General features: G+C 35.9%; 1 protein-coding gene and 1 long non-coding RNA gene across 2 annotated transcripts in view; one reads left to right on the top strand and one right to left on the bottom strand.

Annotated features, from left to right (window-relative positions):
• The window catches only part of PTPRD (protein tyrosine phosphatase receptor type D), a 1,173,827-nt gene that overhangs the window by 768,883 nt on the left and 380,411 nt on the right, over positions 1-24,533 (bottom strand). Inside the window, exon 5 of the mRNA XM_085043363.1 lies at positions 22,052-22,095. The gene's annotated coding sequence lies outside the window, so the exon portion shown is untranslated. The remainder of the gene's footprint in view (positions 1-22,051; positions 22,096-24,533) is intronic.
• The window catches only part of LOC146424802 (uncharacterized), a 35,965-nt gene continuing 16,428 nt past the window's right edge, over positions 4,997-24,533 (top strand). Inside the window, exons 1-2 of the long non-coding RNA XR_014847028.1 lie at positions 4,997-5,125; positions 18,885-18,997. This is a non-coding gene — a long non-coding RNA (uncharacterized LOC146424802). The remainder of the gene's footprint in view (positions 5,126-18,884; positions 18,998-24,533) is intronic.

The following is a 24,533-nucleotide window of genomic DNA, read 5'->3' as shown; positions in this document are numbered from 1 at the left end:
CCCTCGCTCAAGGAGGATTGGGTTATGGTCAGGAAAACTTAATATCTGCAAATCCGTGGGGCCCGATGGGATGAGTGCTCAGAGACACGACATAGCTGGGCTGCTCACAATCCTCTTTGAAACGATGTGGCATGCAGGAGAGGTGCCTGAGGACTGGAACAGAGTAAATGTCACCTCGGTATTGCAAAAGTGCACGAAGGAGGACCCAGAGAGCTACCAGCCAGTCAGCCTCACCTCAATCCCTGGAAAGGTGATAGAGTGCCTCTTTGGGAAGGTCATCTCTATCCATCTTCTGCCACAAGAAGCTGATCAGGAGTCAGCTTGGATTAATTAAAGGTAAGACACGTTTGAACAACCTGATTGTTTTTTATGATGCAGCAACTGCCTGGATAGATGAGGGGAGAGCAGTGGACATTGTCCACCTCAACTTCAGCAAGGCTTTTGACTCTGTCTCTCTCAAAACATCCTCATAGTCAAGCACAGGAAGTGTGAATTAGATGGGTGGGCAGTGAGGTGGATTGAGAGCTGGCTGAATGAGAGATTCCAGAGGGCTGCAATCAGTGGTGCAGGGTCAGGCTGGAGGCTTGTCATCAGTGGTGTCCCCAAAGGTTCAGCACCGTGCCCAGTATTGTTTAACTTGTTCATCAATAACTTGGATGAAGGGGCAGATGCCTCCTCATCAAGTTTGCTGTCCACTAGCCAGCAGTGCGTCCTTGCGGCCAAGATGGCCAGTGGTACCATGTGGTACATTAGGAAGAGCACTGACAGCAGGTTGAGGGAGGTGATTCTGCGCCTCTACTCAGCCCTGGTGAGGCACATCTGGAATGCTGTGCCCAGTTCTGGGCTCCTCAGAACAAGAGAGGCATGGAGTTCCTGGATTTAGTCCAGCAGAGGACAGCAGAGATGATTTAGGGGCCGGAGCATCTCTCTTGTGAGGAAAGGCAGAGAGAGTTGGGCCTGTTCAGCCTTGAGAAGAGAAAATGAGAGGCATCCCTATCAATGTGTGTAAGTGTCTGAAATGAGAGTGCCAAGAGGACGGAGCCAGGCTCTGCTCAGTGATGTCAAGCAATAGGAGAAGAGGTAATGGGCAGAAACTGATGCACAGGAAGTTCCACCTGATTATCTGGAAGAACTTCTTTACCGTGTGGCAGTACTTTTCTTTCCTATGAGAACTTGCTGTGATCCCTTTCAACCTGACCCATTCTATGACTCTGTGGTGTAACAAAAAAGTGGCTTATTAAAAAAAAAAAAAAAAAGTTTAACTGAGCCAAAATAAGATGCCATTATTTACTGCTAAATTATTGTCTTTACTGTTCTCAGTACTTACTATTCTTACTGACCTCAGTGATAGTGGTAAGAAGTCAGAAATTTACATTTCATTGAGATCCTAGAGGTATTGAAAATTTCAGTGCTTTCCACTTACAAAAGACCCTGTTTCTTTCTGCAAGGTAATTTGTATTAATATTTGTGAAAGTTCACAGTTGAGTAACTCCTTTGTAGTAACATAGAACTCAGTACCTGACATTTAAATGGCTAATGAAGAGACCAACTATAAATTTGAGTAGAATAATATTCTAAGACTCCTTTTTTCCCATTTACCAGAGAAACCAAATTCATAACTGGAAATAATATGAGTTCATGAGACTATTGTTATTTTTGGATTGCAATAATAAATACAGGAAATTTCACTTGTGACAACACTGAGAGACACCCCAGAGAAGGTTTTTCCCAGGAATAAAAATGTTGGGTGAAATTTTGGCTAATAGAGCAAATGTCAATAGAGCAAATGCTGTTTCAGTGTGACTATTTCAGAGAGGCTGAAGAAAGTCCTCACAAATGATTATTAGGATAGAATTCTTCTACTGGGGACATAAAGTGGCCATAAAGCATAAAATATGCTTTTATATTAAAGCATACTATAGAATCTGTATTTTCATGTGTATTTTTATATGTATTTTTATAAGTGTCTTTTTATCCTGAAGTCCTGTTCTATGTTCAGTAGTACTGTAAGGAACAAAATGGTTTCACGACATTTCATTAGACAGTGTGAAGGCAGTGTCTATTTACTAACACTCTCAAAACTCACAATATTGCCAACATTCAGAAGCCCAAATTATGACACTCCTTTAGTCTAGATACCTATCATCAGAGCTTGTCACAGAAGGACAAATACTTCAGTTTCATGTGAACACTAAACAAATATCACCTGCATAAATCTAAATAACAAGGTCATTACATTTCTTAAAATGAATTACTGTACAAAACCACAGCTGAAAAGAGCTATTCATTATTATGTCAGCTGTTTGTCCATATTTTAAATAGTAGTTGCATTGTATCTAAAGCATCTAAAGCATCTGGAAAGGATATTTTAACAAACTATAAAAAGTAATGTTACCAAATATTATATTGGAAGAATGTAAGTATTTGATACATATCTTTTCAGCAGCTGTCAAAAACATGGGAGCTTAGAATGAAATACCCAAAATAGCTGTAGAAGACTAAATCCATGGCTGTGTCTCTCTTTTGGATGTGTGAGACAGCTTTTTCTTCTTTTTTTCTTTTTTTCTTTTTTTCCTGTAAACTATAACTAAAATTAACAGAATGATTGTTGTTTTGGATTTGCAGCAATAATTTAGAGATGTAGAACTTCTTTGATTGGTGTTGTTGCTGTTGTTGCTTTGATTGGGGTTGTTATTCTTGTGGCCTCTCCTTTCTATATCAGAATACTCAATATTTTCCCTGAACAGAAATAACTTTAATTAGTATTTAAGGAATTGAATCAACATTCTTTCCTCTCTAGCTCTTTGATTATAACAGTACTGGAAACTGGCCTTGTCAGCAAATTGGCTTCAGAAATCTTGCACAAATGAGATCTCTAGTCACCATGCACCAAGATGAAGAATTTTATAATGCTTCTGCTCAAGAATTGATGTGTGACTAGAAGAAGAAGAAATAGACTGTTTCTGAGCTTCCTAATTCCTAACAAGTACATTGTAGAGGAAAACTTATTCATAAGGATACACAAAACATTGGAAACTAAATACTAACTCATGTTATAGTCGCATCAATCTTCTTGCATGGAAAATAAATTACTGAGAGCTGCTCAGTGAGCCCTTCTGTCAGGTCATTGAATACACTCAGATGAATCCCATTCAGACCCATAGCCTTGTGTGCGTCTAAGTGGTGTAGCAGGTCTCTGACCATTTAATCAAGGATTATTGGGGCTTCATCCTGCCCATTATCCCTGTCTTCCAGCTTGGGGGGCTGGGTACCCAGAGAATAACTTGTCTGACTATTAAATACGTGGCAAAAAAGGCATTAAATACCTCAGGCTTTCCACATTCTTTGTCAATATGTTCCCTGCCATATCAAATAATGGATGGAAAATCTCTTTGGCCCTCATTTTGTTGCTAATGTGTTTATAGAAACAATTTTTATTATCTTTCACAACAGTAGCCAAATGAAGTTTTACTTGGGCTTTAGCAATTCTAATTTGCTCCTTGCATAATCTCATTACATTCTACTAGTCCTCCTGAGCTACCTGCCACTTGTTCCAAAGATCATACACTCTCCTTTTTCCCCCTGAGTTCCAGGTAAAGCTCTTTCTGAGAGCCAGGTTGGTTTTCCTCCTCACTGACTCATCTCTTGGCACATGAGGAGGACCTTCTCCTGCATCTTTAGGAATTGCTTCTTGAAGAATGTCCAGCCTTCCTGGACTCTGGTCTGCCTCCCAAAGGATTCTGTCAGTCAGTATCCTAAACAGGCTAAAATTTGCTCTCTGAAAGTCTAAGGTAGCAGCAGACTATACCCATTACACCATCATGCCATCTATATTGAATTGTTCAAGAAGGAAATGCATGTGGCCAGTTAAGACTTTTTTTAATAATGCAAGATCTTCTTTACACAGGAATTTCTGATGACTTCAGATTTCAGTATCCTTTTCTTCATTCTGTCTCTAGCTGCTTCTATGTAAGTAAAAAAAGAAAAATATATCACTTAGCTACAGAAAATTGATGTGTTTAGTAAAAAGCAATTTGATACTTTGCAGCATTTTAAAAAGGCAAGAGTGCAACCAGCACCCCTAGTAAAGAAAGAAAGAAAGAAAGAGACTCCAAGCATACTATATGTACAAACAGTTTACCTCTGTAAGACAGTCAGTCTGTGATTTGTACTATATGGGAGGCAAGTCTTAAAATACATGCCTAAAAATATTTCCAAGATTTATTTTCCAAAGACTGCACTCCATTGTGATTGGTAATTATACCTTGATGAGGATATTCTGTTCAAACAGTATATTGTATACAATATTAAAAAAATTTAAATGCTCAAATATATTATTTATAGGATTTATGCAGAGCATAATACTATTTTAGAATGATCTAGTAAAATCTGTATTTGGTATTAAAAAAATGCATTGTTATTTTGCTGATTGCATATGTATCTTGATACATAATTAAGCCCATACATATGTAATTTTTCTGATTGTTATATACAAATGTATTGCTCGTTTGCTAATTATATGTATTATGTGTATATAACATAATATTTAGACTTCTATATGTGTAGATACTTATTTATATAAAATATTAAAATAATTTCCATATATATGTATATATTGACCAATGCTGCTGGCTCAAGGAGGAATGGGGGACACTGTAGGAGTGTACAGCTCTTGACAGATGATCAAGTATATCAGCAAAGTTTTCATTTATCTGAATAGAAAGTTGTGGGGGTGGATGAGACCATCTTGGGAACTGCTGGGGAGCCGAGCTGTCCCGGAACAGCAGGAAACCGATGGTGGGAAAGTTCTAAGGTTTAAAATACACCCCTTGGGGAAGGAGATGGTCCCTCCCTAGACTATGTAAATACTCCTATGTTGATTGGCTGTAACCTAACCCCTGACTCCACCCCCCTTCTCCCCATTGGTTATTGTATCCCCCCACCTTCTCTCCGCCCCTGTGCCCTCAGATGATTGGTCTGTATCTCTATATGTAGGGAAGCCCTAGAGTTTCCCTTTCTCTTTCACTCCTGCATCCTTCAGATTAAACGCTTGTGGAACTCCACACGACTGAGCGCTCTGGGTTCTTTGTGCCTGGTAACGCATGAGCTATCCAAAGCTCCCTGGGTGAGTGAGAATCTGTGCCTTACACCGGGTCGGGTGTGAGAAGGGCATTTCTGCACAGCACCACAGCAGTGCTGGCCCCAGTGATCTCACTAAAGCCTCAGAGGTGCTCAAAGGGCCCAATCCACTCCCCGCCACCCACTCCGTGAGAAAGTAGGAACAATTATTCAAAAATATTTTGGCTTTTCAAGCTACTGAAAATCTAGGAGGTGACTAGGAGAGCAAGACAGTTTGCCTTGCAGTGGATGGAAATGATTACTATTACAATGATGAACTATTTCTTGTGGATTACTGGACATTTCATTTACAAGAAAGAGATGAGAAGGTGTGAACTGCTTGATACTGTCATCTGTAACACCCCCAAAGTAGAAGGTATATTCCAGGACACAGAAAATAAAGAAAAAAAAAGAAAAAGAAAAAAGAAAAAGCTAATGACAAGAGCACCTATTTGTTTAAGCAAAAGGTTTCTGTTTGTTTGGTTTGGGTTAGAGTTTTTTCTGTAGTTGAATCTTCAGTTGTCATGGAAGTCACAAACTGCAGGTTTATGAGGACAGAAATAAGAGAAAAATCTCATTTATTCTGAATTTCAGAATTTACTCCTGTCTGTCTGTGTACTTCTATGAAGTTAATATCTTCCTCAAACATATTAATTTTAAGCCTTGTGTAAAAGTTATATAGTGATAAGGAATAGACATTATGAAAATTAATTAACTACAATTTGAAAAAACATTCTGAGACCAAAGGATAGCTTCACTGTGCTAGGAACAGATGTTATAATCCAGATTCCACATAAGATGAATTCAGGGAAACCTATTAAAAATCCCAAACCTCATATTTGGTAACTTCCTACTTGCTGTGATCAATGGTATTTTGCTATATTTTAACCTGGAAAATACTGCACACACAAAACAGACAGAAAATTTTATAGTACCATGTATTAATATGAAAAATAAATTCAAGCTGGGTAAAATATCAGAAATATTACCATTCCATTTAGGTATGTATTCATCTAGTGAAAATTCACATGATAATACGCAGAAATGCCAGAACTAGGCAACGCTTCAGGGCCTTAAGCTGCTTTATGCTGTGTGGATGTCTCCCTTGGAGTGCTATATTCATACCTGATGAATCTAACTTTTGTATCTGGGCAGTCCTGGACTTCAGCATCTTTATCTCTGTTTGTCAGCTTAGCGCCCATCAGTGTACAAAATCAGAAATAAACATTGACTGTTTCATCACAGCACAAACTTGAGAGATGATTTTCTGAACTTTAAGCACCAGGAGTCAAGAATTGGCAGTACAGCAACATCACTATAATCCTGTTGTGACAGAAGAGCTGAGTCTCAAATCCTCTCTCATGCTACATCTGCAAATATGGATGTGTGAAACAGAGGTCAAAATACTACATAAATTCTATTTCCTTTTATTGAAGATATAAAAGCATTTTTTATTCAAAGGGTAGTACTGAAATACTCAGTATGTAATTAAGTAGTGTATTATAGATATACATTTCTTTTAAAAACAGAACAAAGGAAGAATAGTCCACATTTCTGTGATGTGAAATTTCAGAGGGTTTTGAAGCCCAAAAGCAGCAGGAGGTAGACACTGAAGTTCTAAAGAGAGAGGGTATATGAAGCCACAGGGTTCCATGTTGGCTCTGATTAAGATCTTGAGAATGATGAAACAATAAAATTTGTATAATCTTTGAATGACGCCGGGTACAGTGATATGTTTCACCTGCATTTAATTTATATATGCTTGACATTTTCACTAGCCTCCAAAAATTTTTTCAGTCATTAGCTTGAACAGAGTTAGATGTTTGATGTCTGGACTACTTATGACTGATTGTAATAGACTGCACTAAGACATGTCATTTTAGGGCATAGTTACCTCAGCACTTCCTCTGGTAGGAAAACTGATTCAAGGAATTTCTTTTCATGCCTACCCACAAGTAATTATTCCTGCCTCTATGACATGATTAATGTCTGCATCTACTGTGTTGACACAAATGTTGTTGAACTATTGGGTCAACAGGTTCATAGAAAAGATCCTTTTCAGAAGAAATGGGGCATTCCTGCTGTCAGAGCTCCCACAAACCAGAACAGATGCATTACCTAAGAACTGAGGCAGTTCTCTGCACCATCTTGACAGAATCAGAAGACTTCCTAAGATCTGAATAACAACCTGGTTTGAGATTCATAACCTAACAGTTCCTTCAGGAAAGAAGTGGGGAGATAATGGGGGAGTTGAAGGAAATGGCAGAACTAAGTGATAGAAAGGACACACAGCAGAGGTTAAGGCCCATGCTGAAAGTTTGCAGTTTCCTTTATTGAAGCATTTTTGGTGCATTGGTCAGTTAAAAGTCTCTATCCCATTACTGGAAATAGATACCTTGATTACACCCAAAATATGTCTGGAATTATGAGTAACAGATATCTTGCTGCAGAGCTGTTTATTTGCAAATGCACACAGACTGATCCAGACCTGCTTGAGTGCGGTGCAAGTCACATCACAGCTGAGGCTGTCATGGGACTTGTCAGTTTTGTGTAGACTGTGCAGGATGTGTAAAAGGTTAACTGCTCCCATTCAGGAATCTTACAGACATAATGAAATAAAGTCTACACCAGAGGCCCAGCAGTTGAGCCACTTTTCAGAAAGCCAACTGCACTAGAGCTTTCATCAGTTCCTAGGGCTACTTATTTCTTCATAAAAATGGGGATAAACCCAAAGAAAACCATATATAATATTGACTGATATCATAAACTCTGATGTTCATTCACAAATCATCCATTAGAAACAGATATCAGAGAGCTGGGAACTAAAATCCCAAACAGCTCTTGCTGTTTCTTGATGGTTGGCTTGGTTGTTTTGGCCTTTTTTTGTTCTCTCTCTCTCTCTTTTTTTTTTTCTTCTTCTCTTTATCTCAGTTTATTTCAAAGCTCTATTTTTAGCATTTCTCTTAATGATTTTCTGACTAAACAAAACTTAATCCAAGCAAAATCTCAAAGCCCCCAAACCTGTCAGTGTCAAATCTCTTGAGGCTCCTGCTAGCTAGAAGCAGAAATATCCTGCACCAGCTTCTACCAGTGTATGGTGTGTTTTAAATGGGTCTTATACTTCTGGATAAAATGGGCTATAATGAAGGAAAAATCACAAAGTTGAAACACTTTTTGATTATCTTCTGAATTTTTATGTTGAATTTTGGTACTGACTTTCGAAATTTGACTTTTTGCTTCTGTGATTATTGTTTACATAGAATTCTGTAAATACAAAGGTAAATATTTTTTATTTATTTTCTGATAAGAGTTCCAGGAGAGCTAGTTTTCAGTTGCTGCAGTATTAGTTGGGGCTTAAGCAGTATTAGTTGGGGCTTAAGAACTCAGCAAAAGTTGAGACTGAAGCTAGCAACACAGTTGAGAGCACTACCATCTCTTTCATCAAGAATATAGACTATTATTTAAAATGTATTATTTTGTTGCAGTTTTTCTTGTTCTTTGTGTTGTTTCCTTGAGACAGCTTTTTTAGACACCTTTTGTAACTGTCTCTGTAAACAAAATAGCATAAGACCATACCTGTTTAACTGGCTTTGAACTGGAAGTAGTTCCAATCTAAGAAGGCAATGACTCATTTTTATCTTTAGCAAATTTTCTTCAGCTCCCCTCCAGGCCATTATATCCACCTCAGTTTTGTCAACTCAATTACTTTTGTAGTTTTGGGGGTTTTTTTGTGGTTTTGGTTTAGTGGTGGTTTTGTTTTCGTTTTTTAATATTTCACAAAATTACTTCAAGTTTTCTAAAATTTAAATTTGAAAAAATGGAATAAAATATAGTTTTAAAGCAAATAAATGGAGATAAAGGGTGTTGTTCCTATTCCAAAGACATCTCATTACTGACTGACAAACAAACAACTCAGTCTTTAAAGCTGAGTCACAGAAGCTGCTGGTGAGATGAAAGTGGAATATTGTGGAGAATATATTTTTTTTAAATTTACTGTTATTACAGTCCTGTTTTTTCGTTATCATTCCTAATACAGAATATCACTATGTAACATCCTAATCAAAAAGGGAAGAGTATGCTGAAAAGCCTAACAAGTGGTGAATTGTGCCTTGGCAGCCAGGAATACCAACGATATTCCGGGGTGCATCAGGCACAGCACCACCAGCCATTCAATCTCGCTCTGTGATGTAGGAATTAAGTGTTTTTAATGCATGATAAACAATTAGAATTATCAGGCTTTTGCCACGTTTTTGCCCTGCAGCTGGGAAATGTTAACCACAGCAATGCCTCAATAGGCAAGGGCAAATTTATGTGATAAGATCAGTTGGACTGGGGGACAAATAAAAGATACATCAGTCCCTTTTAAGAGTAGCTAAGATGTGTCAGTACTAATTACATGCTGCACAGCACAACACATCAATAGCACTGATTAATGTAAATATTTCTGGGATTGTGCATATTCTTTTCCATCACCCGTACTTCACACAGAAGCAGAAAAGAGATACATAAAGTCAAACCAGACAGAAACAATCATGATTGCCCTGTCAATAGCATTAAGAGATATAATAAAAAGCAGAAATAAATATGAAGAGAATTAAAAGTGGACCAGTGGGGGCAAGATCAAAATCCTTCTGGGAGCCTTAAGCTTCCAAAAAGTCCTTCTTCAGTACTTTGAAATGTGTGTGTACAGTGAATAGGAGGTGATAATCATTTTTTCTCTCCAAAAATATTTTCCCCAAACTAGTAGATATAATACTGATGTGCTTGTGCACCCTTTTACACCTATGAGAGTCTGAAGGAATTGTTGTAGAGCTGAGTTCACAGACAGTTCTCAAAAGGTATTAAATTTTATCTCATGCAAGAGATAATCCTAGTAACTCTTCCAGCCTGCATAAGCTGTAATAACATTAATTCGTATGACCTGTCAAAATCTAAATTTCTTAGCTAACCATTTATTTATTGACTGAAAACTTCCTCCTTCTTCCTTTCGTAACCAAGTTTGTATCTTTTGCTCTGAAGCATAGCCTTCATTCCAGTACAAATATTTTTACAAATATTTTGTATTCCAGTACATGCAAAAATGATAGAAAATAATCTAAGTAGAAGAGATCTTTGGAGTTTCTTGCTCTTGAATAACACCAAGCAGGAAGTAAGCTATTGCTTTGACATGAAAATGGGCAATTGACCATCTCCAACTTTCTTCCAGGAGTGTTGTAAAATTGTGGCACACTAAAGGAGGATGACAAAGCTGATCAGAGATATGTTTACTCTTACCTTGTGAGTGGCTACATCCATTTATTGACTCAAAGTATGCTGGTTATTACAGTGCCTTTGAAGTAGATTTTCAAATTGACTGATGCAGAAACAGGGCTCATGTCTGCTTCTTTGTCAGCAATACTATTTCTTAGTGACTGAATTATCTATCTATCTATTCATTTCAAGCAGGCATTCTAGAAGAAAATTGGGATTTGCATCTTCAAAATTGAATAATTTGACCAACAAGATGTGTGTACTCAAGCTGGCCTAATAACTTATGATCCCCAAAAAATATTATGATTTGTAATGTGATTGCAAAGCAATTACAAGATTTTTTTATTATTGTTTTATTTTGAGTGGAACAGCAAGGCTTTTCTCACATCAAATAAATCAATGAAAATGAAATTATTTAAATCAAGGTGAACCTTGGAAACATCCCTGGAAAGGAAGCCCATAGGAAGTTCATGCCTCCCTCAATTTTCATCTTATTCTTTTAATCCAACCAAGCCATTTAGGTTTAGACTGGCTATCTCTCCACTACAGTAGCTTTAACTGTGTGGGTATAAACTAGTAGAAAATGCCAGAGAACTATAGAATCATAGAATGGTTTGTATAGGAAAGGATCTTAAAGACCATCTAAAGAAGTTTGATTTCTCCTTTCAAACACAAGATAAAAATCTAAAGTGAAAAAAGTTAAATAATTCACCTAGCAGGAAGCAAAATACTTAGAAACTGTGTAAAATTGGAGAAACAAAGTTAAAAAAGTTTAGTATGGGGTAACATCAAAACTATTGACAATTTTTTGAAATCACTGCAGCACTTTTAATGTACTATGTATTTCCTGGGACAACAACCGATTCTGATTTTTAAAGCCTCCACTATTGTATAATTTAAGAAAGAGGACAAAGTTGTACAGCAACAGAGTTGCAGAACACTACATACAATGAAACGAAGATATCAGAAATATAAAATTATAATTAGGGATAATATTGTTTCAGCATGTCAAAAATGTACCTGTTAAGGTAATTTTTACATCCAGAACACACTTTCCATTCTTGGTAATCCAAAAAATGTTCGGGCTCACGATTTTACATTTTATTTAAAACAAAGGCTTTAATAACTTCTGACAGCCTTGAGCAAGCACAAAAATTATTAATTGCTCATTTTAATAAAAGAAAAGGGTTTTTTTCAAGCCTTAAACCTTGCAGTATAAACTGTGCAAACATAAAAATATGCAACCTGTAATTTATTTCCTTGGAAAAAAATTAATAAAGCAAACCCTCATATTGTGAAAATACTAAAGTTGTGCATTTTTTCTTAAATAATATTTAGTTGAATTTGCCTTTTTGCCCCCTAGCTGCAAACACTCTGATAAATGAGGTGCTTTCCATTGACATAATCAACAATGAAAAATTAATACATTAATCCCTATTCCTAACGCTACATTTAATGCAAAGATCTGGGTGTTTTGTAAAAGGTTCCCAGTGTGTTATATTGTCCCTGACATTTAATTCTTCTCTATTTTATCACTAGATTATTATCTAATGAGGGCAAAGTCCTGTGTAGTGTAATGTTACATCTAACACTTTTTATCCCCAGTTATTCACATATTTTGCTCATTATTGTCCTGTGAAAATTCTTTGTATTATGGCTGTTTGAAGAAATACAGCATATTACATCAATCACAAGATTTCCTTCACTGCTCTGAGAAATCTAATGTTGTTGCTCTTGGGCATTTGAGTCATTAAGAGAATTTTCATGTTCAGTACCCTGCAACAGATTCAGCCTTGCATAATTCAAAACAACTTTACACCACTCATAGTAAATGGTCCATGCAGAAACATTTCTGTCCTTTTCCCTTCCTCACGGAAGATTTTTAAACTATGAAGATTTTTAAATTGTGTTTTAATTCTCTTGCCTCAATTAATGGCTAAAAGTTAAAGGGACACCAACTAGTTATCAAAAAACAGTGACAGATTGTTAAAAACTGGAAAGTACTGAAAACTAAATATATCTGCCAGTGTTCTGAAAATAACTGTTTCCATGTTAACACCTTAATTCTCCACAAACATTCAAGTGGGAAAACCTCTTATGCCAAGTGAAGTCCCACCAAAATCAGTTTGGCAGGCCTGAATCATAGGATGTAGATTTTGTCCCTGATTATATACAGTGAAAAAAACCCAAAAAACTGAGTAACTTCATATTAGGATTTACTGGGAGAGTGGAAACGAAAACTTGAGCCTGATTAGTAAGAGAAAAGTATTCTTAAAAGGGCATCTAAAGGGGAAGAAGGATATGAGACATCCTGAAGTCCGATCAAAACAGGAAATTAAAATACAGTGATAAGAGGTTACAACGTGAAGCACAGATTAGCTGGGCTATGCACAGCTTTCAAAAAAGTCCACAACAAATCAGCGATTGTTTAGAATTCAAGTTATTTTAAAGAAATTTATGAAATATGTAGCTGCTCAGTAATGCTATTTCTTACAGTAATGCAGGGACTAATATACATTGAATGATGCTGAAGAATGCCATTCAGTAAATCTTTCCCATATCTGACTACAAGTGGGTGTAAAGGAAATTTAGAAGTTATACTTTCCTTTTATCCCCTTATTAAAGAAATTTCTCTATATTTCTTTAAATTTTACTTTGAAATAGATCCAATTTAAAGAAAAGAAAAATATTATGGTTCAGATATGAGTGCAGCTAGTAACTTAGTGAATGATATAATCAACCAAGTCCATTTTCCACTTCCATTTTTTTCATTTTCACGTAGACCTCTAAAATTATTATTGTTTTAGTATAAATTTCATGCATAATCCTTCACTCAGTCTCAAAGTGTTAGATCAGAAATCATGTTAGAAAGTGTAAAGGTAAAGTTAATAGGTTGCTGTAACTATAGATAAATCTTCAGACAATACTGCAAAACTTCCCCTAATTTTCAGGCTGAACTAACCAGACAAAATATATTATTAAATATTTCCCATTTTGTCTCTGAATTTTGCCCTTTCTCAAGTTTCTACACCTGAATTCCACAGTTATTTTTAGCACAAACACTTGAAAAGTGAAACATTTTCTAGAACAGAGCTATTAAAAGGAGAAAAGAAAAGAAAATAAGATGAAAACCATGAAACTCCACACCAGTCGGTCAACCATTAGTTGTGAGCAACACTTGGAAATATTCTAAAGGGCTTAGAGAAATACCTGGAAAAACACAGTTTTATTTAAGATTTCTACACAGGCAGGGAATACCATGCTTAATTATACAGCATGCTTTGAAAATATTTCTGGTATTATAGATAGGAGAAATCCCTCAGATTCTGTAAAATTATTCTTTTAAAATGCATCTGAAAAGGTTTCAAGCACAAAATAAGCAGTTAACACATATATTACTGCAGGTAGGAAAATGAACAGAAAGAGTATATATTATGGTGTAAATTACATACCATCATTCTCTTTGAATTCCCTGACCAGTATAAGATTATATAACATAGAAAATAAACTATGGGTTGTCTTCTACTCAGTCACTACTCCCCAGTGTTGAAGAGCTCAAAAGTGATGATAAGATTCCAGGAGGAACTTACAGTTTAAGTTGGTGTTAGAAATGGGGAAACACTCTCTTTGAATTAAATAAATAAAACAATCAATAAATAAAACAAAATATTTTATTTTATTAGCTATTTCTGTAAGCAAGATATGAGTATTCACATTCCATTACATTATCTCTTATTTCTGTATTTTGTAGTGAGCTCAAAAACTTTCTCCTGTATTTATTCCAAGTCTGCTATGTTTCTGTAGGCTATAAAAGTACTAAAGACACATGGTAATAACCTCCATTTCATGTGTGCTTTTGTAGTATGCAGGGAAAGGCAGGTGAGGGGTTTCCATTTTAAGGAAACTTCCCTGCCTAGCCATGTGGGAACCTCTCAGGCAGCTCGCTCTGTGTCTCTGTGTCTCTGTGTCTCTGTGTCTCTGTGTCTCTGTGTCTCTGTGTCTCTGTGTCTCTGTGTCTCTGTGTCTCTGTGTCTCTGTGTCTCTGTGTCTCTGTGTCTCTGTCTGTCTCTGTCTGTCTGTCTGTCTGTCTGTCTCTCTCTCTCTCTCTCTCTGGGAGCAAGGTCCCTCCCAGCTACACCCCACACCTCGCACCATCAGACCACCCTTCTGCACCGCTCACACCCAGGATTATTCCCATAGCAGAGTAGCAGGTGTGCAGAACCTTAAAATATTTAAATATGATGCTATCACAAAATAACAGTTTGAGCTGGTTGCCTCCTGGGAGGCACCCCAAGGAAAGGAATCCCTGAGGGCTTTTCAGACAAGGCCTTGCTCTTCCACCTGAGTGTGCGGTTACCTCGGCTCCTGCTGTGTCTCTGAGTGTCCAGTCTCCTGTTTGGTGTCAGAGGTCCCTGCACACCGTTTTGTACTAAAGGTTTGCAGTTCACATCGTCTTGCTTGGGGCTCCCAGAGCTGAATCTGCAGCTCACTCAGCAGCTAGCAAAACGAGCTACCTGCACCAGACGTATTCCTCAGCAGCCCTAGAATGCTGAACTGAACTAGTCCTCAAAGTTCTTTTTCACATAATGAGCAATCTAAGTTAGGAGTTACTGGTTTTCTAGATTTGTAAAGGATCCAGGACAGTAGCAGTTTATTCCTTTAGAGATGTTATTGTTTATGACAGAGAAAATCTTGAAACGGTTACCTTTCATTTGGCCTTAGGTCAGTATTTCTCTCCTTTTCTACATTTTAAGATCTCCACCTTGTTCTTTTGATGGTAAAAAAATTAATATTTTAGCAACATTTCAAGTTCTTCTGGGTAAGGTGCATATTAGCATAAGCCTCTAAAATGCAGGAAAGGCATGATACATCTACACTGCATTCTGCTAGCGTAGTTAGAATTATAAGCCTGCTTCATACAAGTTGAATAAAAATTTGAAAGAAAAACAAAACATTTCCTGAGAGGCCCAAAAAACCCAAAAACATTTATGTTAATAATGCACTGTTTTTTAAAAAGTAAAATCAGTTTCTACCTCTAAATCACAACCAAAGTTTTTATTTCTGTTTGGACTTTTCACTTTCCCCTCATTCCTCTGAAAGCGCAACTCCCTGAGAGGTTAGCCCTTTTCTAGAGGTCTTCACTTGCAGACAAAATAACTCTTGTAAAAATGACTTGTGACTGTACTGCAGAGTTCCTTTGGCAGCAATGCTTATAATCAATGAAAAAAGGTGTTCTTAGGCCCCTAAGCAGAAATAGTTGGAGGCTGGACTAACCAGAGGAATCCATCACGCACAGCATCATAGTGGGCTGCTACATGAGAAGGATTTAACTGGAAACTTTAGCAGTGTGGAAATTTATGGGACTGAGCTGCTGTCTGAGCTGAGGTCTATAGTTCAGCAGAAAATAGATAAAAGCCCTGCTAAAAGAAAACGAGTGTCATTTACCAGAGATTCTGAGAGTGAGTGACAAAAAAGCAAAAAGGTGGACACATTTCTATTTAGCTGTCAGAGGGGCTGAGATCTGAGGAGATTCTTATCTGCTCCAGGAAAATAAAGGTGGAACTCTCTGCTTATATCCTTTTCATTTGGCCCCCAACAGAGCTGTGGTAAACTAGAGAGGATGGAAGGAAGATCCTTGTAAATATTTCTTTTCAGAAACTAAGGGAAAAAAGTGCTTATCAATTCAAGAATAAGTAACATGGTCTTGTTCTCAAAACACTAGATCTGAGAGCCCGAATACCGGTATTAACACTTTAAGGGCTTTTTTTTCCATTTTTGTTTTGCCTTATCCTTATGTACAGGTATACTATGGAATTAATAACATTCCCAATACACAAACAGCATCAAAAGAAACAATTTATAAGTAACTGTCTAATGACCCTCTTTTTGAACACCATTTTGATTTACTTCCTAAATTCCATGTGTTTTACCAAAATCTAGATTTTACAAAGCAAGGATCTACATTTTTCACCTACTTGTGGGGCTTCAAAAATAAGCAAAAATCAGTTAAGTATCTCTTTTTAATATCTTAATTTTCACTTTCAAAATGAAATTCTTGACTGATTTTTCTTGGTAAAATTAGGTCTTACTAAACACAATATTATGTGTGCTTGTAGCACAATATGGTCTCTGTGGGACTAGATATTGAGAAATAGAAGTGCTGGAAAATAATTGCCTTTTCTTTATTCAGGGGAAAAAAAAGCAAAAGAGAAAGAAAGAGCATGGCACAGCTCATGCTTTTAGTTCCTTCAGTGATTCGAACTACATTTATATTCTTTGCTTTTTCTTCCCCTCTTAAAAATTGCAATACTCTTTAGCTTTACTGGCATTTATCTCCCATAAGTAAATTCAAAGTAGGTTTTATAATGACACAAATAAAACAGGTTTTAATTTCCAAAACCTATTAAAAATCTGTCTCTAAAAAAAAAATAGAAAAAATATTTGAAGTTCAAATGAAAGACAATATCAGAATAAAACTAATCCCCAGGAGAATCCATGGCACCTGCCAGACACTGTAAAGGTTTTATAAATGTTGTCTTCCGCAAAGTCGACTGCAAACATCATAAGGCCTTTGGTAAATATGTATACCAGCCTTTTTGTTTGAGCAGAAATATTGAGCTTCCTGCCATTATGATTATAAAACAGAGAAGATTATTTCAGAATTTTTTAAAAAATATTTGATTAGTGGCCTCTCTCCTTTTCCTTGGGATCAAGTTTTAAATCACACACAGAGTGAAGTGTTTGAAAAGAGCCTCCCTTAGTAATACAAGACTGGCAAAACAATCCATTTAGAAGTCATTAATGAGTAAACATATAGAAACACTGATGCTGAAAAAGAAAAGAAAACTGTATGTCTGACCCACAAGAACAGAATGAGATGGAAAAATTCTGCACCGCAGGAAAATAATATTGTTTATATTGCATAATGCAAAATGTTTATCTCTTTGGCAGAGGCAAAATACCACATTTTGTGTGTCTACAATTATCTACTGATAACTGTATCAAATTAATCTGATGATTATTTAATGCATTGTGTTCATAGTGTTTTCTTCTTTTCTAAAAAAAACCAAACCACCACAATGAGTAAAAAAACGAATAAAAAAGTCTGGAAAACAGCATAGACCTTAAAATAAGCACAGTTAGCTTCTGTGAGATCTGCTAAAATATATGCTATGGTGCTTATGGAAACACCATCATTAAGACAGAACTTCCAGACTTCTATAATTTTGCCTACTTGCTGTTGTTACCATATCACAGATTTGAAACATTACTGTTTGGACAAAAACTATATTGCCTTCTTAATACATTAAGAATTCTTTCCCTCTTGCTTCACTTCAAACATGGATATCCAGCTGCGGACCTTGAAGTACCTAAGGGAAAGATTTTTATCCACATAAAAGTATTTAAATTCTTCATCTGACCTCCTCATATCCCAGCTTCAGAGAGACATTTCCACCAGTGTAAAACTGACAGATTTGGAGTTTTGGCTCTAACTAACACTACGATTGTCAGGAAACATTCTGAACGTCAAAAAGAGAAAGAAGTGGGGGACCATATAGGAACTTTTGCTCCTAACATGACTTGCACTTGACTGCTGGCCTTAAGAACCAGACTGTGCTACAACATCCCTGTCCCAGACGTGACACAGAAGTTGTCTGAGGGTAGGTTCTTCACCTGTCATTTGCTCACCTCAGACATGAATTCCATGCAAGAGGAGAAAAATATTCTGTTATGGTTTATCTCTACATTTGTCTTAACACTATGAAAATGAAAATGGTAATTACATTAAATGGCAATAGTTTCAGTTTCTTAATATACCTTTAGTACCAACTTGTTGATCTACACAGAGTCACGCATTACTGCCATCACACTATCAAACCTCTGCAATGTGGTAAACAATGAAACAATGAACAGAAACTCTGTGACGCCATCATAACTGTAGAAGCTGAGATAAATCTTGTGCATGAATTTATAACACCTTAAGTACCAAAACAGAAAAAGCTCAAACCCAAATATACCACTTTTTATTATTTTTACAAAATGAGTTGGTCATAAAGGCTGCAAAGTCAAAATATCCCTTTGAGAAAGAGCCATAAGACTTTTTCTCAATAGATGTATTTTTACACAGCTGAAACATGACATTATGAACTAGTAGCGCTTGACATGTAAGTTTAGTAGCTATTCTTGAGCTAGTTTTGCACCTACCATTTCATCTTTCCTCAAGTGATGAAATTGGTGAATTGATCAATTTGAAAGATGACTGGGATTCTCATGTGGACATGAGCAGCTCATATGTAAAAGGAAGCTATGCAGGAGACACCTTCTTCATGTTGCAGTTGTAAAATCCCATATCCTAGGGCAGTGGTAACTGTCTGTAGGCCTCTACACATGTGCATTTCACAAAAGTATCACAGTGTTAAAACTTTGTGCTGAGTTTCCTGACATACATTAGAAAGCATTTGGGTATTTGTCCCAGGTAGTCAATACACTGAAAGACTTCTCTTTGTGCTTTTCAGAAAGGAACATTTTCATCCTGCAGCTGAAAATATTGTTCATTTCCACTATAAATACCTGAGTCATATTGGTTGGATCTGCCCTCTAGGAGATTTACTTCTTCTTTTCAGAAAATGTAAGTGGCCTGATTACTTTATGTTGTTGGGGTTTTTTTGGGTGTTTTTTGTCTTCACTATTTGATTAAAAAAAAAAAAGTTAGGTCATCTGACGAGATCCCATGGGGCATGTCATCTTTGTTATTTTTCTTTGAAAGGCTAACAAGTATTACTTCTGTCATTGCAATGAACAGACATTGAAGTATTGAAAGGAAAGCCTTGATAATTTTTGAGGACCTTGATATAATAGAAATAAAGGGATAGGGTTTTGGGTTTCTTAGTCACTTTTAAACTCTCAAGGAGAAGAATAAATGATTAATCGCTAAAAAACATAGATGTAGACCTGGGTTTTTCTACTTGGCTTTTTCTGTTTGAACATTAATTTAAGCCATATGATGCGTAGTTAATGTATGAGACTATAAAATTGTCCTCAGTTTAAATCAATGAATTTTTTTCTTCCTGTAATCTTTAGGTGGGATGTAGATGTGTTTTACTCCATTCTTAGCACATTCCAAGCTATACTGTTCTCTTGTACCTTTTGTTTTAATTTAGAAGTAATGCTAACATCTCCTACTATTTTGACTAAAATAAAGGATTAGAAATATTAGCAAATTCTATTTAGTTAAGGAACATATAATATATAAAATAATGAAAGAATCCAGAAATTTATGAACGGAATACCAGAAAAACTGCTGTATGCAGAGACAGACACAGAACTGAAAAATATTTACTCCCACAGACTCAAAGATCACTGGTTTTTGAAAGGAAGTTCAGCATCCGATTCTCTGATATTCTAAAGCTGTTTTTCTATAATCATCCTTGCAAATATTAAAGAATTTATACAGACTTAATTAAAAACATTTTTTTAATTTTTTAGTGTGCTTTGCATTTAAGTGCAGCCCAGGATTAACCAGGTGAGCTACAATTGTGCAAAAATTATCATGCAACTTCTGTTGACATAATGTTAGTTTAATTCTGTAATCTCAATTTTGTTTGAACACACGTTTATTCTGATGACACCTCTACGGGCATGGAATAGTAATCTGCAAGTTAGTGACTCTATTTCACCTGGTAATATCAGTAAACAGGGTGCTTAGGGACATGGTTTAGCAGTGGACTTGGCAGTGCTAGGTTAATGGACTTGATGATCTTGAGAATCTTTTCCAACCTAGATTATTGTATGATTCTATTCTAGGATTCTATGAACCCAACTGCAGTTTGTATCTTGAATGTGTAAAATATAGTAAGGTCTAAATTATTTTACTGCATTTTGAATCAAAATACTGGTTTTAGGACATAACACCCACATTTTCCTGTTCAATATCCCTTTTACCTCCTAGTTTGCTAGAAGTATATTGTTAGTATTGCTTGCAACTACATAAATAAACTGCATGCATAGAGTCTTTTGTCTGAAAATATCTTAATTTAGGGAAAAATTGGTTGTCCATTTGACATCTAAATGTGTTGTTCAGACTTTGCTTGTGAATGATTTTATTTTTGCAACATAATAACTTAAAGGTGAGAAAACAGCATTTCCTTTCTTTTCTTGGTTCCTGCCATTAAAACATTATTTCTGAACATCTAGTGATCTTGGTGGATTATCAGGATACAACTCTGAGTACTAAACAACAGGTCCAGAACAAAAAACATTTACTCATTGAGTATGACACCAATATTTCAGCAGGCTTTAAAGCAGAATAGCTACAATATTGAGGGGTTTATGCCAAATGTCTCTTAGGGTGCCCTGCAAATGTGACTGAAAGTATAGTGTATTCTCACAAAACACATCAAAGGAAGGGAAAAATGAAACTCATTAATTGAGGTAATAAAGATTTATGTTCAAGCAGTGAGGTGATGAAAATTAATACCACTGTGCTGAATGGAACGGAACTGTGACAATTGAAATGAATTGAAGATATACCTCAAGTGATTTCAGTGGCTTTAGGAGATTGCTTTTAAATTTGGGGAAAGGAAAAATGAAAGATTCTCCAGGAGCCAGCACAGATTATCTATTCTCAGTATTGCTCATACCTTTGCCCCTTGCATCTTTTTTTTGTGTGTGCAAGGCTCTTTTTCCTGTCTAGCTAACTCCTGTATCTGAAGGGACTGGGATTAATCTTTCTTCTAAAATCCAAGTCCTAAACTCACCAAAGCAAAGACAAAGTTCCAGGTGTGCTAAGCTTCTCTTTTATAACTGCAGGATTATAGTAACTTTACTTTTTCTAAACACACTTTACAGTATCTTTAACATAGAAACAAGGATTAGCAGCCAGCATTGTAATGCAGCACCGTAACACTTGGTAATCCATATTACTTACACTGCACTAATTTTGCTGTTGAATAACAGCATGACGAGTTCTTAACAAAGACTTTCCTGCTAGTCATTCCCTCGATATGAAGCAGTTAAGAGATACATTTCATTTCTGCTCAAAGTATGCCATTAATTCTCTGGTATTTGAACTTGGTTTTATTGGGGTAGACCAAAACTATATGAACCAAAACAATACAAAGTAAAACAACACAAAAATTGGACAGGAAAAATGTTTCCATTTTAAAATTTACGAAGTATGCTACATGAGAAAGAGAGATGTAAATTGTATATTAGCTCTATGTAATTTTTTTCATAATTAGAAGCAGCATTCCAAGCACTACAGAGAAGACAGATATTTCAGGCGTAGATAAAGGACCAACTCAGTGATTAATGGGTAGATAAACACTTTTTGTTTTCTTTCTGAGAAGGATAACTCATCTTCTTCTTTTAGTTGTCTTTTCTAGAGGAAAGTTACCTGAAGCATAAAAATAAACTTGGGGGGTTCTCTACTGCTGATTACATATTTGATATTTATTTACTAAAGGTGTTAATATTTAAATTCAATGTATTCAATAAAAAGGTTATGCCTGAAAAAAATCTCCTGAAAAAGTTACTTAAATTGTGGTTAAATCTGCATAAATAGTGCACTGGGATTTTAAAAATAAATGGATAATAGATTCCTTTCATCGAAACTCAATATACAGTAACCAGTTGTTACTATTTTAATGAAAATATAATAAGGACAAAGAATTTTTTAACTTACTCTTCTCCAAGGCACATCCTGTTGTTTTGTCTCAGGATAGAGATCTAAAAAAGATTAAGAAGCATTTGATATTACTGGTGGTAACAGTCATTGTCAAATACCGTGGGTTTCTTTACACACTTTTTGTTTTTTGTTGATAGGAATAGTCAGAAAGAATTATAATTTTGCAACACCTCATACACACCTTAAAGGAACAATTAGCAAATGAAAATATAGATGCACTCCTGTAGTTCTGTGATTCTTCTTAATAAATATGTTTCTGAATTTTCCTACAGGTCTCTTGTCAAAATCAGATTGGTTTTGGTTAGAAGTCATGTTAAAGATCTTCTTGTTCCAGCTCTCCCACCCTAGGCAGGGACACCTTGTACCAGACCAGGTTGCTCAGAGCCCCATCCAGCCTGGCCTTGAACTCCTTGAGGGATGGGGCAGCCACAGCTTCTCTGGGCAAACTGTTCCAGTGCCTCACCACTCTTACTGTAAATATTTCCATGTCAGATCATATCAGAGTCCATTTTTAATTGTCATTTTCATAACTGAATGTTTAAATTATCACATAAACCTAAGTTTAAAATTATGCAGAATTCATAATTTGTACTATGGGTCCCATTCCCAAATATATAACTTTTTAGTTCTTGAAAATATTTTCAGGCCTGAATCAGTTTGCAGATTTTAATGCATTTAAAGACTAACTAAAATGAAAACTCTATAATGTAAAACACTGGAATTTGCTGTTTTCAAGGCTTCATTAAACACTCCATTAACTATTATAAATTGTTGAAATGTTTGGGGTTTTTTATTATCTATTTTTGGTAAAATAGGACTCAGGTTACAGTAATTAATAATAATAATCAAGGCAGGCTATGAACTTTAACTTTAGTATTCCTCCGAGTCCTTGATGTTGTTTTTACAAAAAACTCATCCGTAGGATTTTGATATGTCATTGCATAATTTTGAATTCATAATAAAGGTTGAAAGCTTAATGTGATTGATTTGAGAATTGACACTTTATTTGCAAGGAATTTGACTACATGTATTATCTATAATCACATTCTAATATGCATATCTTAAGATATTAATTTATTGAAGACAGAAATGTTCAAAAGCCCTATTCCTCATTTTTCCACCCATTTTTCTGTCAGTATGCACCCTTATATAGGCACCCGTAGTATCAAAACTACATAGTCAATGCTCATGAAGGTGTTCAAAATGCTTCTGTTCAGAAAAACTTATGGTGGTTACAAGTGTGAAGGGCTGTAAGGTTTAAGAATAACTACAGATATAATTAGCAGGCTGAAGTTTACCAGGTTTAGCCCTACAATAATTAGAAGTGATAAATCTTAACTGTCTAAACAAGAGAAGATTGATAGCTTCCAGGAAGAACATACCAGCTTGTGAAGACAGAAGAAGAAACTATTCTAAAAAATTTGCTGTTTTAGTAATGAACACTTGAAACTGATCTGGAATCAAGACTTTTCAAATATATTTTTGGAAATATGGATACTGAAGCAGAAATCTGATCACTGCACTATACATGTAGTTCCCCTGCCAAAAAAAAAATCCCTAACAAAATAACAAAAGCATGTAAGAAAGGAAACAAGCAAACAAAAAAATGCTCAGATCTAAACAATTTGAATGCACAAAATTATTTTAGCCTTTGTTCACATTAGTTAGGCTTTGAATTCACTTATTTCAGAAGCTTATAACTTTGGTGAGTTATTCACACTTTTAAACTTTGCAAGGTTAAAGTTGTAATAAGCAGTGATCTTAATGTAAATTATTAATTTACTCTTTTTTAAACTAATGGAATACCCTGAACACTGTAAATGCCCTCCACTGCTCACCTTTAAGAGATGTGACTGGTCTTTTCACTTGTCAGATTTGTTGAAAAGTTTTAAGCAGGGTTTACTGATCAATATCTATATGGAGGACATGAGAAAGAGTGCATCATATTCTGGAAGAATTCTTTAATTTTCTTTAGGAGAAGAGCATATCTTTGAAGTGAAAGGAAAGTTATTGAGTTCTTTGGAATCACAAATGCATTTCTTTTAAGTTAAACATCAGTGAAAGCAACTAGGTCTATTTCAAAATATGTAATTTACAACATCTTTAAAAACTTCCAAATCTGTAACCAGGAAGAGTTTCTTTTACATGGAAAATGCCTAACTTCAGGATATTCTCAGGCTAATAAATATGCAACAGTGACAAACATTCTTAAGTACAGTCAAACCAGTCACATCCTGCAATGGCACATCAGCAAGATGAAGACTATTTGGCTGCTAAGTCACATATTGCCTTGTGAAACAGGTGTTCCCTTTTGCCACCGTTCTTAATCCACTCATCAAAACACCAATTTTTCTCTTGTGTTCCACTGTCACTTAAAACCAGAGGTATTGGGCAACAGTCCTTCCTTTGTCAATGGCTTCCAGTAAGAGTTCAACCTCCTATCCCACACGTGTCAGTTTCCCTAGACCTGAAGCTGATT

Source organism: Lichenostomus cassidix, chromosome Z (assembly GCF_008360975.1).
Source record: "Lichenostomus cassidix isolate B80296 chromosome Z, HeHo_3.0, whole genome shotgun sequence".
NCBI lineage: Eukaryota > Metazoa > Chordata > Aves > Passeriformes > Meliphagidae > Lichenostomus > Lichenostomus cassidix.
The sequence above is the reverse complement of the archived record's forward strand: the minus strand, read 5'-3'. Positions and strand labels throughout refer to the sequence as shown.